Source organism: Sarcophilus harrisii, chromosome 2, assembly GCF_902635505.1.
Source record: "Sarcophilus harrisii chromosome 2, mSarHar1.11, whole genome shotgun sequence".
Classification (NCBI taxonomy): domain Eukaryota; kingdom Metazoa; phylum Chordata; class Mammalia; order Dasyuromorphia; family Dasyuridae; genus Sarcophilus; species Sarcophilus harrisii.
In genome coordinates this window covers 46647646-46656588 of record NC_045427.1, presented here as the reverse complement: position 1 = coordinate 46656588, position 8943 = coordinate 46647646, and positions in this window count along the sequence as shown.

The following is an 8943-nucleotide window of genomic DNA, read 5'->3' as shown; positions in this document are numbered from 1 at the left end:
TTTGGAAAAATTAAATACTATTAAAATTAAAAAGTACTAGTTGAATGTATGGCTATAGATGGAATGAATGAATGAACACATTAGGAAGACTGCAGACTAAGGTAGTATATCCCAACTCTCCATCACTTATTAGTTCTACCTTACCCCCATCATACTTTCTCATTCACTTCAGGGAATGGGGGAGGCCTTTTTCAGACTCTGCACTAGGCACTTTAGTCCCTGCTGCATAAATCAAGCTAGAGCATGGAAGCCTCCTCACCTTTGGTCCAAACCCAGCAACCCCCTTTCTCTCCCTCTCTAACCTTCCCTGGTCCAGTTCCTCCTCCCCCATTTGCCTTTCCTTCTCTGCCCCTGCACTCCTGGGTCTGCCTTGAGTCACATTCCCAATCTCGGCAACAGCTGGCTGCGCTTAATTAAAGCCCTGGGTGCACAGTTCCACCTGGCAAAGAATTAACAACAATTATAAAATAGCAAACATTAGAGGAGGAGGTGTGACTACGCTCGTGTGGCCCGGCCTTTGCCATTTAGGGATGCTCCCATTTCTTCCACTTTGTGGGGCTTGGTAACACTGGTTCCTGAGGTCCTCTTGCCCACATATCTGCCTGGTCCTAGAACCTGCTGGTGGGAGCAGACAGTGGTGGCCAATTCTCTGGCCTCTGTAGGTTCTCTTCAGGGCCTGGGAAGAAATAACAAAAAAGCAGGACCCTGGACCCCTTGTGCTGGTATGATGGAGTCGGGTACTCCAGAAGGGAGGGACCTTGGAGACCTTTCATGTTGCAGAAGAAAATACTGACCCATGGAAGTTGAGACTGATCCCAAAGTCAATCAATTGGTGAGTAACCTTATTAGGGCTAACCTAGGTGCTGGGAGGAGAAGGGGAAGGACATGAGGGAATGACAGGCCTTTTACCCACTTCCCTGGGGAAGCTACAGCTAGTGCTGGATTTGAGTTGCAGAGGCAGAGGGCAATGAAGTCAGAAGGGATTTTGAGAGAATGAGTACATATGGGGATAAGGACTCAAGGCTAGAATGGTGAAGTTCAAATAGAGAAATGCTCAGTCAACAAGTATTCATTAAGTGCCTACTACGTGCCAGGCACTGTGCTAAGTATTGGAGAGCCAAGGAAAAGCAAAAGCAGCCCCAGTCCTTAAGGACCTTACATTCTAATGAGGTTGAGGTGATGGGAAAGCATGATACAAAGCTGGGACTTGGAGTCAAAGACCTGCATTTGTAGGTTTGTTTTCCCCATCTATTTGTTGTGTATCCTTTCCTTTCTCTGGACCTCATTCACTTCCTCTGCAAAATGAGGGGATTAAACTGGATGATGGCTAAATTCTTTCCAGCTGGGTTTCATGGGAGATGGAGCTTGAAACTCTCTTCAAATACTTAAAAGTTGTGTGGCAAGTCACTCCTTCACCCGCCGTTTACTCATCCATAAAATGGAGATACTAATGGCACCTACTTTATAGGGTCACTACCTGGCTTAAATGAGATAAGGCCCTTGGCAAATTATAAAGGATCATATCTGTGATAGCTCTTCCTTGGAGACTTCCCTTGTGCGGCAGAACTGGGCAGGGATCTCAGGAAGATGGTTAATGTGGGGCCGGATGATGCTAGAGGATATGGTTGGACCAAATTAACAGAGCTGCAGTTAGGGGACTATTTTACAGAAGAGATTACGTGACCAGGGATGATCCAAACCAAAGTTATTAGGTACTCAAGTCTTATACACAGCCCAAGTTGTGCCTGGGGCTACATTCAAATCCCATTCTTGTTTATGTTATTTTTAGGGCATTTTCTGGATGACTACTTGGGATTGGTGTCAAGTCCCCTCCTTAGTGATTTTTCTAAATATGGCAGCAATCAGGGACTCCAATTCCTTCTTTTGACAGATGAGGAAACTGAGGCACGGAAAAGTATTTGTCACAAATCACATGATGACAAGCCAGCAACCAGTTGTAGTCATCTGAGCCTCAAACTAAGGTTTTGAGGTCAGTGAGCATCCTTGGAGAAAAGGTAGTCAGAATCTCAGAAGCTTACTCTGGATGGCACTTTAGCTAGCGTTCAATAACTAACCCAGGGGTTCTTAATGTGTAGCCTAGGGACCCTGGGGATCCCCAAGACCTTTTCAGGAGGTCCATGAGATCAATACTATTTTTATCATACTACTAAGATGTTTTTATTTAAAATACAATAAATATCAATTGATATAATCCACCTAAACAGAAGCTCTTTTTTTGGTAGGGAGGGGTTTCCTCAATAATTTAAGAATTGCTATTCTAATTCACATTGAAGAGAAATTTCTTCTACAACATCTCTGAGAAAATGTCATCTTTCCTCTGCCTGAAGACCTCCAGTGATAGGAAATCCGCCACCTCCTGAGGCAGCCCATTCCATATTTTGCCAGCTCTCATTGTGAGGGAGTTTCTCTTTATATTGAGCTGAAATCTGCTTTTTTTCAATTACATCCATTACTTTTAGTTCATCTCCCCGGGGCCAAACAGAACAAATCTCATTCTTCTTCTGTAAGACAGCCAGCTCTTCAAGTATTTGAAGACAGGAATCATGGCTCTCCTAGAGCTTTCCTCTAGGCCAAAAAACAGCCTCAGTTCTTTCAACCAATCTTCAAATGGCACTGAATGTAGGACATTAATAGTGGTGGTAATCACAGAACCGGAAGAGGCTTTAAAGAGCCCTTTGGTTTACTATCCTCTCCCTCTAACCCCCATTTTATAGAAGAGAAAAGCTGAGATCCAGAGAAGAGAAATAGCTTGATCCAAGATCCTTTGGAACAGAATTATAGTTTAAACACAGGTCTCTAGAGTCTTTATCCAGAGCTTTTGGACTCATTCAAGACTGGGTTCAACCCCACTTTTATCTTTCTCATTGACAGACACTTAACTGAGTCTATTTCCTTGTCTATATGATTGGAGATAATAACACTTATAATAATACTCTGATTTATAGGATTATCTAATAACTACAAAGTGCTTGCAAGCTTTTAAAGTGTTATCTCAAATGTTACGGGTTTAATATTATTATTATCACTACTACTAGTACTACATTAACTTTGTGCCCATTTCCTTTTCTCTAAAATGATTTCTTCACATTTTTGTGACCCTTTTCTGGTTTATAATGCCTCAATTTCCTCTTAACAACTATGCAAGGTATCTAATACAAGTATTATTCTCATTTTACAAAAGGAGAATCTGAAAGAGAATTGATTTGTAGCAAAATACCAAACGGAACAGGATTCTTTCTGATGTACAATATTTCCTTCCATCCCATGTTGGGATGAGAATCAATCCCTCAACCAACAAATATATGAAAGATAAAGAAAAGTAAAATTATATAGGGAGCTTACAGTTTAATTGGGTACTCAAGACATACACAAAACAACTAGAAAGCAATTCAATGCCTCCCCGAGTATCCCTGACAACAAGTATATTTGTAACTCAGAGGAAGGAGAGATCAAAGCAGACTTTCTAAAAGAGAGGACTACAGAAGAGACATAAGGACTTTGAAGGAAAAAGTTGTTCAATAAATCTGCTCCCAAAAACTCCAGCAGTAACTTAAAGCTGGTGGTCCTGTCTCTTAAACTTCATGAAAAATCTGAATATGATATTCAGTCCTAGGAATAACCAACATTTTCTGGTGGGTAGGCAAGCCTTCATCAGGAGAAGAGTGGTAAGAGAATGGATTTGAATTACGAGTCAAACATAAAAGTCAAAAGACTAGATCAGGCCATATTAATAATTCTTGGAAACTCTAAAATCAAAAGACTCAAATGTGATTATTTGGGTTAGGAAATCAATCAGTACCCTGATATAGGGATGAGTGGAAGAGATTTGACTTTTTGGCCAACTCAATCTGTTTCTTCATTGTTTTGGACTTTTATGAATACTGCAGTATTGTCTAATTAAACTTAGAATTTGAGGCCCTGGATCCACAATTTTGGGTCAAAGATTAAAAACTTGTGTGACTTTGGACAAATCAGTTATGCTCTATGAACATAGATAGCAGCATGAGCAAAGTTTGTGTCCTGGGTTGCTCTGCTGTTGGAAGCCTAGATGGGCTATCCATCCACATTGAGTGGGACATCTCCAGGTTCCACTTGAAGAATTATAGGATTCAGAGCTGAAAGCAATCTTAGATTTTGTCTAATCCAGCCATCTCATTTTATAAATGTTGAAACTGAACCCCAGAGACAGAGAATAATTTGCCTAAAGTCATTCAGATAGTATGTACAATATAGAGGGTCTTCATATAGTTTTAAGCTTTAATAGCCTTAAAATGATTTAAATAATAGCATTAATGATTTATTATTTACAATAATTGTATTATTTATACTTTAATAATAATGTAAATAATAGCCTTTAAACTATTAAAGCTTTAAAAGGCACTAAGGCTTTGGGGATATACTATATAGAAAGTAATAATACAGGTATCTGAACCCAGTGCCTCTGATTTCAAATACAGCATCTTGGCTGAGCTTGCATTTCTAGGGCATCCAAAGAATGTAAACAAGATTAATTGCACAACATTTAGTGCTTCTTAGAAATAAAGGTGGACCCACCAGGAAGACTTCTTTCTGGGTCTGTGGTGGGTGAGAGGAAGAAGAAGGAATTATAAGGGTTAGTGGAAAGATCAGGTTCTGGGAATGTGAAAGAACTCAGAAAGAATTGCGTGTAGGTCCTTAAGTGAAATGTTTTTCTTGGTTTCTCAAATATTTTCTTTTTTTCCCAATTACATGTAAAAACAATTTTAAACATTTTTTGAGTTTTAAAATCTTTCCCCTTTCCCCCTTCTCCTTTCATTGAGCTGGCAAGCAATTTGATAAAGGTTATACATATGCAATCATGCAAAACATATTTCTATATTAGTCATGTTGTAAAAGATAACAGACCAAAAACAAACAAACAAAAAAAAAACAACAAGAAAAATAAAGTAAATAAAGTATGCTTCAATCTACAATCAGACTCCATCAGTTCTTTCTCTGGAGAAAGATAGCATTTTTAAAAAATCATTCAAAATTGTCTTGGATCAATGTATTGCTAAAGACAGTTAAGTCATTCATGGTTGATCATTGTACAATTATACTGTTTTCTTTGGTATACTGTTTTCTTTGATCTGCTTTACTTTGTATCAGTTTATACAAGTCCTCCTAGATTTTTTATACATATAGATCCTTTTTCTTTTTTGGTATACAGATATAATAGTGATATTGTTGAGTTAAAGGATATGCTCAGTTTTATAGCTCTTTGAGCATAATTCCAAATTGTTTTCCAGAATGGTTGGATCAGTTCATAACTCTACCAAACAGTGCATTAGTGTCCCAGTTTTCCCATACCACCACCAACATTTGTCATTTTTTATGTCAAATTATACAATCTAATAAGTTGGTTTAATTTTCACTTATTTAATCAATAGGGGTTTAGAGCATTTTTACATGACTATAGATAGTTTTGATTTGTCTGAAAACTACCTATGCATGTTATTTGACCATTTATCAATTGGGGAATGACTTGTTTTCTTGTCAATTTGACTCAGTTCTCTATATATTTGAGAAATTAGGCTATTATCAGAGAAATTTGTTATAAAAATTTTCCCCAGTTTTCTACTTTCCTTAAAATTGGCTGCACTGATTTTGTTTGTGCAAAACATTTTTAATTGCTTTGAATCAAAATTACCCACTCTATATCCCATGATGCTCTCTGTCTCTTGTTTGGTCATAAATTCTTCCCTTATCCATAAATCTAAAAGTAAACTATTCCATGTTCCCCTAATTTGCTTTTAGTATCACCCTTTAAGTCTAATTTAGAAAATATTGTTTAGGTCCAACTTTATTTGTGTGAAAAGTGTTTTGTAAATGTGTTCATAGAGTTCCTGGGTTTGTATTGGCAAATAGAAACCCAAGTATTTTATGTTGTTGTATTGCTTACAGTTACTTCAAATGAAATTTCTCTTTCTATCCCTTGCTGCTGAACTTTGTTGGTAATATATAGAAATGCTGATAATTTATGTGTATTTATTTTATATGCAGCTTTATGAAAGTTGTTCATTGTTTTAACCAGTTTTTTTAGTTGAATCTCTAGAATGCTCAATGTATACCATCCTATTACTTGCAAAGAGTAATAACTATTTCCACTGCCTATTCTGATTCCCTCGATTTCTTTTCTTTTTCTTCTCTTATTGCTATAGCTAGCATTTCTAGTACAATGTTGAATAATTGTAGAGAATATATTTTCCTTCAATGGCACTGAAAGCAACCTGAAAGCACAGTGGGGAGAAAAGACAGTCACTACTATCTCCCCCGAGTTCCTACTATATCTTCTCCTTCTTATGGTCCAGGGAAGGCATGGTGGCCCCCAGACAGAGAGGTTCAGTTACCATCTGAAGACAGGAAGTAACTGGGAAGAGACTATTCAATGGGAGTCAGGAAAGTGTCCTACATAGAAAAATAAATTTGTCATTAGAAGATTGAAACTGTTTAGCATGGAGAAGAAAAAACTTAAGAGAAACATCATATGCTGTCATCAAGTATTTGATGGATTGTCACATGAGAATTACAGAACATGAAAATTGGATGGGTCCTCAATGGCCATTAAAATGATCTAAATCAGATAATGTATCTGATTAGAAGTTCTCCACTTCACACTCTAGTGTATAGACCTCCAAGGAGGAAGAAACCATCATCTCTCCAAACAGCCTGCATTTGAGGACAACTAATTATCAGGAAGGTTTTTTTTTCTTTCTCCTTGACTGTCTAATCGAAACCCTCTTCTTTACAATTTCTACCCTTTGCTTCTAGTTTGTCCTCTGGGGTCAGACAGAACAAGTATAAACTTTGTCCCACAAGACTCAAATATAGCTATCATGTTTTCAAATATTTGAAAACAATTATGTCAACAAGCTTTTATTAAGCACCTGCTATATGGCAGACACTGAATTAAGCTCTGGAAATATAAATCCAAACAGAAAGATGGTCCTTGCCCTGGAGGAGCTTATCTTCTAGTAAAAGCAAGGCAACACCTAAAGGAAGCAGAAAGGGAAGAGGGAAGAAGGAAGAAGAGGGCATGGCAAAGAAAATCCAGAGAGTCAGGAGTGAAAACTAGAAAGGAATGAGGATATGGCTGATCTGGGTGCTTTCCTTAAAATGGAAGTTCTGACAAGAAATCAGTCAGATAAAAAGGCTTGGGTGGCCTTTTGAGATGTTTAGGGATAGAGTGAAATTCCAGGGTGATAAGGCTTCCATGGTTGTTGATTGTTTTTGAAGAGGACCAAGGACATCATGTGATGATGTCTTGACTTGAGTGTGAATTGGATTTAAGTGAGGCACAGGTGTGCAATTGTCAGCCTCACTCTTTCTTCCAGAGTCACAGAAATCCAGTGGTAAGACAAAAGTCAGGATAACTGACAATGTCTCAGGATGCAGTGGATGATGGGATGCAATGAAAGATCTTGGTCTCTTCAATGCCTGACCAAGCTATAAGTGCTCCATAGTACCTGTTTCAGCCCCTTTCATGGCCATGAAACAAAATGTACTTATCTGACCATTCCCCCGAGGGGGGGTCTTCACATACTTAGGGTAAACCCCCTTCAATTCACTGACAGATTTGTGGCCTGTCAATCTGGTTTAGCCCAATGCCAAGATGATTTACTGGGCTGTAGCCACTGCTCATACTATAGGTTCTCAGAGTCACAGATAAGAGTTGGGTACAAATGGACACCAAAGGTGGATGAGCAGCTCTGAAAAAGGCTCAGCTAACCATCATACCAGAGGTACTAGCCCTCCTTGAATACCCTTTCACCCTGTGGCTTGGCAGAGAAAGTCTAAAGAATCAGGGGTAGAAGCTGTTCAAAAGAGTCCTCTCTGCAGCTTCTTTCCAAACAAAACCTGTCCAGTTCCTTCATATGGCATGGACTATCTTCACTATTCTCTAATGGAACCTTTCCAGATGATCAATGCCCTTCTTAGACTGAGGTGCCCAGAAATGAACGCGATATTCAGATGAGGTCTGATGTGGGGAGAGAATATCCAAGTCATTGTCCTCCTGTTACCTGAAGCTCTGCCTCTCTTAATATAGACCAAGATCCCATTAGCTTTTTTGGCTGCCACAGCACCTTGCTGACTCATGTTGAGCTTGCAGTCTACTAGAAATGCAAGATGTTTTTCAGATTTACTATTAACAAGCCATATTTCTCCCATATTGTATTTTTTAGATTCATTTTTTTTCAACCCAAGTGTATGACTTTAGCTTTATCCTTACTGAATTTCATCTAATTTGATTCAATCCAATGATCAAGATCATTTTGAGTCTTGATTGCTATCCAGTGTATTAGTTCTCCAACTAATCAATAAATGTTAAGTGCCTGCTATATGCCAGGCATTGTGCTAAACACTAATCTCTCCCTCCTAGATCAGTGTCATGTGTGAATTTGTTAAACATGCTTCTCTGCCAAATGCTAAACAGCCCCAGGCTAACTATAGATCCATGGGTGCTACTTCACTGGAGAATTTCTGCCACGTTGACATTGAAAATTATCTTCAATAATAATTCTTCTTTGAGTATGGCCTCATAATAAATTTTGAATCCATAAATTGTATTAACATATAATACACATCTTTATTTCTTCCACAAGAATAGTACGGTTTGTATCTATCAAAATCTTTGCTAAAAACCTAGGTCAACTATACCCAAAGCATTTTTTTCATCTAATGGTTTAGTAATCCTATCAAAGAAGGAAATAAGGCTAGTCTGGCATGATCTGGGTATTTTTGTTTTGTTTTGTCTTATAAAGTTAGCTGGTAATCACTGTTTCTCTTTCTAGGTATTCACTAACCAGCCTTTTAATGATCTAATCCAGGATTTTCCAAGGAATTGAAGAATTCCTTCACTGGAAGAAGGATCCAAATTCAGCTTGACTCCAGAGAACAGAACTA